The sequence below is a fragment of the Cervus elaphus genome, chromosome 7 (genome assembly GCF_910594005.1).
Source record: "Cervus elaphus chromosome 7, mCerEla1.1, whole genome shotgun sequence".
Lineage (NCBI taxonomy): Eukaryota > Metazoa > Chordata > Mammalia > Artiodactyla > Cervidae > Cervus > Cervus elaphus.
In genome coordinates, this window is record NC_057821.1 from 15808566 (window position 1) to 15817590 (window position 9025).

Genomic DNA, 9025 nt, shown 5'->3' on the forward strand with positions numbered 1-9025 from the left:
CACATGCAGAGTTCACTGCCCAAGAATGGAAATGACACATCCCATCTGCTCACCTTCTCATCGGCAAGAATCCAGTCACTTGGACCACTCTAATGACAAGGGAGGCTGGAAAGCATGGCCTTAATAGGAGTTCACCTTTCAGGCCAGTTAAACAGAGAGAGGTTGGGAGATTATGGGGTGGTCCCTGGGATTTAGGGCAAGAAACCCAGCCAGGCTTCTCCCAGGACTGCGAGCAGTCAAATAATGCTTTTGAACTGTGCTGCTGGAGAAGACTCTTGAGAGTCCCTTGGACTGCAAGGGCATCAAACCTGTCAATCTTAAAGGAAATCAACCCTGAATATTCATTGGAAGGACTGGTGCTGAAGCTGAAGCTCCAATACTTTGACTACCTGATGCGAAGAGCTGACTCGTTGGAAAAAGATCCTGATGCTAGGAAAGACTGAAGGCAGGAGGAGAAGGGTGCAACAGAGAATAAGATGGTTATATAGCATCACTGACTCAGTGGACATGAATTTGAGCAAACTCCTGGAGATGGTGAAGGACAGAGGAGCCTGGTGTGCTGCAGTCCATGGGGTAGCAAAAAGTCGGATACAACTTAGCAACTGAACAACAAATGATGTGCGTCACAGTTCAGGGAAGATCCTCTGTCTCTCTCTGGGGCCATAGGTCTCTTTTCTCTAGGATGACCAGCTCATCCTGGTTTGCCTGAGACCTGATTCTAACACTGACAGTCCTGTGTCCTCGGGGACTCCTTGGTCCTGAACAAACCATACCTCACTGGTCACCCCACATTTTCACATGCCACCTTCAGTTTTCAGTTTTTCTCTTCTGATTGAATTCCTCTAGATCCGACCACTAACCTAATGCATATCCTAGTTCCCAATTTTCAGGCGGGAAAAATCGATTGCTCTATCTTAGGTGTGACACCCACCCCAGTTGGGTAGAATAATCCTGGTCACCTGGGTTCATCTCTTTACATGAAGGGACAAGGCAGAAAAGGGGGAGTATGACCCATCTGGAACTTTCCACTGTTTAACCATATAAAAGACAAACATAGAAGAGGACTGTAATTGTTCTGCCAAAGGACAGTGCACCTGGGATTGCAACTCTCCCTGGGCCCTCCTCTGAAGGCTGGTGCACACAGAAACCATCCCTGAGCTGGCGAAGGTGATAGGCAGAAATCCAGACCCTCCAAGATCCCCATGCACTGCTGTTTGTGCCCTCCGCTTGATGGCGGGTCAGACCTGGAAATAGGATGAGATAGTCACTCGGGTGATTAGGTCACTTTATCCAGCTAAAGTGATCAGACACTCACCTAGACCGTTACTGTTACTTTATGTAAGACTGTGGTAGCAGGCTGGAGAGAGGCTGTCCCACTGGCTTCGAAGAAGGAAACTGTGCTGTTGTGAAAGACCCACGTGGCCAGGACCGAGGGCAGCCTCTAAGAGCTGAGGGTGACCCCCGGCTGACAGCCAGCAAGAAAACAGGGACCCCAGTCATAAGAGGGCCTGCCAGGAACCGGATCCTGCCAACAATCTGAATGAGCTTCATCCCTGCCTCACTGCTTGATCTCGGTCTATTGAGACCCTAAACAGAGAACTCAGCTATGGCGCTATGCCTGGACTTCCAACATAAAGAGACTATGAGAACAAAAAAAAAAAAAGAGACTATGAGATAATAAAGTCATGTTTTTTTAAGTTATGAAATTCATGGTAATGTGTTGCACAACAATAGAAAACTAACATATCTAACTTAGGAAAGAATCCTCGGGCACTAGGCACAAAGTTTCAAATGTTCAATTTCAAATCAAGTGTCTACACGAACAAAATGTTAAGAAAGGCCCCATTTAACTGCTTTACACCAGAGTTCACCTTTCCAGGGTCACTACATTCCCTACCACCCAATCTTCACAGGTCTGGTCTGGGGCCAAGAGAGCTATCCACCCCATGGGGACATTGAAAGGAAATGGGCAGCCATCCAGTTCAGGAAAAGAAGAGCATAATGCTGGTTTCACGTTAAACATTCGGATTTACGTAAAGGATTAATAACAACCAGTTGGTAAGGGGGACAGGAATCCAGCACTCCCATCCATCCTTAATATGAGTATAAATTGGATGAGCTTTTCAGAGTACAATTTGGCAAGATCTATGAAATTGCAAAATGTACCTATCCTTTAATCCAGCAATGCCTCTTTTAAGAATTTGCCCTACAGACATTTTAGCACAGAGCCCAATTATATATGTACAAGGATGTTCACTGCAGCATTGTTTGCATTAGAAAAACACTGATAATAACCTACACGCCTATCAATAAGCAATTGGTTAAATAAATCGTGACACATTCACACTGGAATACTATTCAGTCATTGAAAAAAAATGAGGTTCATTTATATGTGGTGACATTTCCATGTCGTATCTATGATATACTGTTAAGAAGAAAAAGCAAGTTACAGATGCTAGGTATAGTATATCATTTTGGTTCAAAGTAATTACATATTTATATGTTAAAATATGCATAGAAAAAATGGAAAATATAAACCAAATTTTTAAGAACAGTTATTTCTTGAATTATGGGGAAATTTCTGTTTTATATACACTTCTGGATTATGTTATATGATGGGGAACTTTCTATATTATACATTTCTGTATTGTTAGAAAAATTTACTATGTGCATTTGTTAATTTTGTAATAAAGCAAGACAACAAATATGCTTTCAAAAATTGGATTAAATACCTCTAGATCCTTTATATACCATCTGAGAAACAGATGCAGGCCAGCTAGACCATAAAGCTCACAGTCTGAACGAGGCTTTCCATGGGCCTGGAGAGCAGTCAGTGGGTACCCAGAGGTCCTCCACAAGGACTCATGTGCAGTGAAGAATTAAATTTACCTAAGGAGAGATCTGGGATTCTCAGGTGGCGCTCGTGGTAAAGAACCTGCCTGCCAATTCTGGTTAGACATAAAAGACATGGGTTCAATCCCTCGGTCAGGAAGATCCCCTGAAGGAGCGCATAGCAACCCACCCCAGTATTCTTGCCTGGAGAATCCCATGGACAGTGGAGCCTGGCGGGCTACAGTCCATACGGTCGCAAAGAGTTGGACAAGACAGAAGCAACTTAGCACACACACACATGAGGAGAGATCTGGCCTTTGCCCTCAGCTCCTGGAAGGGGATCTCTAGGTCCTTGGAATGGAATGTGTGAGAGCAATGCCTTTCTTTGCTGGGGCAAGGGGACTTCCCTGGTGGTCCAGTGCTTAAGACACTGCACTTCCAAAGGAAGAGGTTCAGATTCCATCCCTGGTTGGGAAAATAAGATTTCCTTATTTCGCATGGTTGTTGTTGTTCGGCCACCAAGTCGTGCCCGACTCTTTGCAACCTCATGGACTGCAGCACACCAGGCTTCCCTGTCCCTCACCATCTCTCAGAATTTGCCGAAGCTCACGTCTATTTAGTCGGTGATGCCATCCAACCATCTCATCCTCTGCCGTCTTCTTCTCCTCCTGCCCTCAATCTTTCCCAGCATCAGGGTCTTTTCCAATGAGTCAGTTGTTCACATCAAGGTGCAGCCAGAAAACAAAAGATTCAGGTTTGATAATTCAATTCTTCTTTGTTGGGGTTTTGCCCACTGGGCAGCTCTTGGCCACTGGACAGATTTATGATGGGGGGCCCTGGGCCATATGGTATCAGATCTACCTCCAGAAAAGTCTAAAAACCAAAGGTCTGCCTCACAGGCAGTGTGTAATGGAACCCCATTAAAATTCTGGACCCCATGGTCTCAGGTGAACTTCCCTGGTTGGCATTATTCCAAGTGTATCATTACACATCCATGGCAAAGTAGTGCTTTGTAGGGAGAGCACATTGGAAGGTCCAAATGTGGTACCTTTCCTGGACTCTGTACTTTCCTCATGGCTGATTTAAATCTGTATCCTTTCCTTTAATGAACTATAACCTTAAGCATCATGGCTTTCAGTGAATTCTCTGAGTTTATCCAGAAAATCATCAAACCTGAGAGTGGTTTGGGGCCCTTTCCTAGGCCAGAAGAAGCAAGAGGAGAAAGCAGTTACTAGGATCTGGAGAGATGTGCTTATACCTAGGAGAAGTGGGAGCTGTGGCCTTGGGCAGAGGAATGCAGATCCTGCCAGCCTACAGCCCAGCAGCAAGGAAACCACAAGAATGAAAGCCTCAGCCTGTCTCCTCTCACCTCTTGTCTCCCACCTCTGAGCATTGACCAAACCCAACAGAAGAGAGAGGGCAGGCCGTCCAGGTGATATCATCTACACAGGCAAGCCTGCAGGGCACGGGGCAGGGTGGCGGAGGATGGAGAGGGGACTGGGAGCGGAAATGGGGACGTTCAGCACAGCAGGACCACACTATCTTGCTCACTCACCCCTGAGTCCTTAGTGTATAGCCTAGTTCCTGGCACCAAGTTAGTACTTAAACAATATTGCTGTTGAGAGAAGGAATGAGCCCGTGAAGGAATAAATTCCTCCCTCACCTAGAGCTCAGGGATATTGGAAGATCAAATGAGACCAGGTACATGAAAATATTCTGTGAACCATCAAGTGGCAAATACATAGAAAAGATTATCGTCTTATTCTGATTCTTCTTCCGTTTATGACATCAATCTCTGAAAGACAATCAGAGCTTTTAGAAGGAGCCATTTACCCTCGTGGCCAGAGTGCCTGCCCCTGAGAGCCCTGTTGATCTGAGCAACTGGACCAACTGAGGCATCTCTGCAGAACGAACTCACCCTCTGTCCAGGAGTAGCTTCTGGGGAGAGAACAACTTCACCACAAGGGCACTTGTGTTTCCTTTGCTGAGTTGAAAATAAAATAATGACATTTTCCAGCAGCAAGATGCTCCCTGTCATACCTGGGGACTAAAGGTTTATTGTGACTTTATTAAAATATATGAGATAAATTGAAGAGCCATGCTCTCCAGCCAGCTGATGGAGCCACTGCCTGCCTGTAGATGCTTTGGGTTTTGTATTAAGAAAGTTGTCACAAGTAATTTGGACCAGAGCATGTAGTTATAGACTGCCAAATGTTGATTAATTAAGCCGATGTTTGGATTAGTTCTGCCTGATAGTTTCATTAGGAAAAAATGACTGAAAATGTGGAATAAAGGAGCAAGGGAGGAAAAGAAAGCATCATCCCACAATGAGACTTAATACAAGGTGATTCACCCTGTATTCATGGATGTGTGCATGTGGATACACACGGGTGTGTCTTTTCAAGTGTTCCAGCAAAGGATGGGTCCATGACTGCAAGAATTACAAGTAGTTAATATGAATTCTACCCTTAAACTCCTTCAGCTCCTATTCTGATACCACCACGGACCTTGAACTCCCTGTGTAACCACTTCCACAGTGAACTCAATGTTCACTGAACCTTTAGCCTCTGAGCCAGAGGATCCCAGCCTTCTGTGCTAATCATCCATGAAAGCCTGAGGATAGTCAGGCAAAGCCTGACGGGGAAGACTAGGGGTCCATGTCACCCACCCAGAAGCTGGCAGAAATGCTGGGTGAAGGGCAAGACTCTCAGAGAGACAGGAAGATACTTTTCCCCAGTCTCAAAGGAGGCAACGTTGATGAAAATGTGAGCTGACCTCAAATGTCATGGTGCTTTTAGGAAATTGTATTTGAGTTAATCCCTAGCCCATAGAATGAAGGATGAGCATTTTTAGGAGTTTATAAGGATGCCTGTGGTGTTTTGCCCTCATAAATTCATTCATGCAAGCATTAACAGCAAGCATTAATATTCGGCCCTGAGCTGTTCAACTCACAAGAGGAGCAAAAGACATAGCCCTTGCCCTCAAAAATCCTCAATATGTGCATGAAGGTGAGTCTTCGGTGTATGTGTGTATGTCTCACTAGCCGCACCTATCCCAACCAACACGCTTGTATTTTCTGACCATATTGTACTTGTTTCAATTCCTTAAATGCATCATGCTCTATCGCATTGCCAGGATTTCTCCCACGCTCTTCCCCTGCCTGCAACGTTTTTCTCCCAATCCCACTATCTCATCTCAGTTCTCCGGGACGATTCATACTTAATCTTCAGGTTTTATTGTAGCTCAAATGTCATTTCTTCCAGGAAGCCTGCCTGGATCACAGATGCACAGGGTAGATACAAAGTCTTCATTCCACCTGTGCTTCCCTGATTGTAGGGCTCTCCACATCACTTTGTTACTGCTTATTCCATTGTCCATCTTCCATCCATACCATAAGCATGAGGAAGAAAAGGCATTTGTCTGGGCTTCAATATCCTCAGTGCTTAACATAACATGTAATAGGAGCTAGTATGTGGAGATAATGTAATGGAAAGAACTTAAACTAAGCCAAGAATCCAGATGATTTCTACCAGTGCAGTTCAGTTCAGTTGCTCAGTCGTGTCCAACTCTTTGCGACCCCATGGACTGCAGCACACCAGGCCTCCCTGCCCATCACCAACTCCCAGAGCTTGCTCAAACTCATGTCCACAGAGTCGGTGATGCTATCCAACCATCTCATCCTCTGTCGTCCCCTTCTCCTCCTGCCCTCAAGCTTTCCCAGCATCAGGGTCTTTTCCGATGAGTCAGCTCTTCACATCAGGTGGCCAAAGTATTGGAGTTTCAGCTTCAGCATCAGTCCTTCCAATGAACATTCAGGACTGATCTCCCTTAGGATGGACTGGTTGGATCTTTGGTGTCTTCTCCAACACCACAGTTCAAAAGCATCAATTCTTCGGCACTCAGTTTTCTTTATAGTCCAACTCTCACATCCATGCATGACTACTGGAAAAGCCATAGCCTTGATTAGATGGGCCTTTGTTGGTAAAGTAATGTCTCTGCTTTTTAATATGCTGTCTAGGTTGTTCATAGCTTGATTTCCAGATAGCAAGGTCTTTTAATTTCATGGCTGCAGTCCCCATCTGCGGTGATTTTGGAGCCCAAAAAGAAAAAGTTTGTCACTCTTTCCATTGTTTCCCCATCTATTTCCCATGAAGTGATGGGACTGGATGCCATGATCTTAGTTTTCTGAATGTTGAGCTTTAAGCCAACTTTTTCACTCTCCTCTTTCACTTTTATCAAGAGGCTCTTTAGTTCTTCTTCACTTTCTGCAATAAGGGTGGTGTCATTTGCATATCTGAGGTTATTGATATTTCTCCCGGCAATCTTGATTCCAGATTGTGCTTCTTCCAGCCCAGCGTTACCCTGCATATGAGTTAAATAAGCAAGGAGACAATATGAAGCCTTGACAAACTCCTTTCCCTATTTGGAACCAGTCTGTTGTTCCATGTCTGGTTCTAACTGTTACTTCTTGACCTGCATACAGATTTCTCAGGAGGCAGGTCAAGTGGTCTGGTATTCCCATGTCTTTAAGAATTTTCCAGTTTGTTGTGATCCATACAGTCAAAAGGCTTCAGAGTAGTCAATGCCGCAGAAGTAGGTATTTTTCTGGAACTCTCTTGCTTTTGCAATGATCCAGCAGATGTTGACAATTTGATCTCTGGTTCCTCTGCCTTTTCTAAATCCAGCTTGAACATCTGGAAGTTCACAGTACAAATAGTGAAAAATTTGGCAAGCCATCTCCCTTTCTTGATATCTATTTCCTCATATGTAAAATGAGAATAATAGAGAGGGTTGTCAACTCACATCCATTAATGTCCAAGACTGAGGTCCCAGCTGATTGGTTGGCAAAGTATGTACTCCCTTGCTCCCTCGCTGCCACCCTTGAAGCAACATGCTGGACCAGAGAGGATGATGTCCCAAAGAAAGCTCTCTGTTGAAATCAAGAGTAGTTGAGTGTATGTGAATATTCCAAACTCATCTCTGCCTACTTTCTAAGCTCTTGAGGGTATGAATTAGAAGTCTTTGTCAACTGCCAACTCTACAACGGAGTATTATTGGGGAAGGCAATCAAAAAATATATACACGTCAGTGCCTTACTGCGGCCAGTGGCCAGATGAATAAAATTCTGCTCTGACCTGAAGAGGACAGTGAAAGTGAAAGTGAAGTCACTCAGTGGTGTCCGACTCTTTGGGACCCCATGGACTGTAGCCTATCAGGCTCCTCCATCCATGGGATTTCCCAGGCAAGAATACTGGAGCGGGTTGCCATTTCCTTCTCCAGGAGATCTTCCCAACCCGGGGATTGAACCTGGGTCTCCTGCACTGTAGGCAGAGGCTTTACTGTCTGAACCACCAGCAAGTCCTTTGAAGAGGACATGCTATCATATATAAGATAGGTATAGATGGAGTGATCCATACAGTCAAAGGCTTTAGACACAGAAGAGCTTCACTGGTGGCTCAGTGAATCCGCCTGCAATGCAGGAGACTTGGGTTCAATTCCTGGGTTAAGAAGATTCCCCTGGAGAAGGAAATGGCAACCTACTCCAGTATTCCTTCCTGAAAAATCCCATGGGCAGAGGAGCCTGGTGAGCTGCAATGCATGGAGTCACAAGAGAGTTGGACACAACCAAGAGACTAAACAACAACATGGTTATAGATATAGACATAAGATATAGGCATAACTATAGGCTAAGGATTCAGGAAACCCAGGTTCGATCCCTGGGTCAGGAAGATCCCCTGGAGAAGGAAATGGCAACCCACTCCAGTACTCTTGCCTGGAAAATCCCATGGATGGAGGAGCCTGGTTGGCTACAATCCATGAGGTCACAAAGAATCGGTCACCACTGAGTAACGACACAACACGGCGATAGGCTAAGGGTAGATATAGATGTAACTGTAGGCTGGAGGAAGCACAAGCTGGAATCAAGATTGCTGGGAGAAATATCAATAACCTCAGATATGCAGATCACACCACCCTTATGGCAGACAGTGAAGAGGAACTAAAAAGCCTCTTGATAAAAGTGAAAGAGGAGGAGGGAGGAGCCAAGATGGCGGAGGAGTAGGACGGGGAGACCACTTTCTCTCCTACAAATTCATCAAAAGAATAACTGAACGCAGAGCAAACTTCACAAAACAACTTCTGATCACTAGCTGAGGTCATCAGGCGCCCAGAAAAGCAGACCATTGTCTTCGAA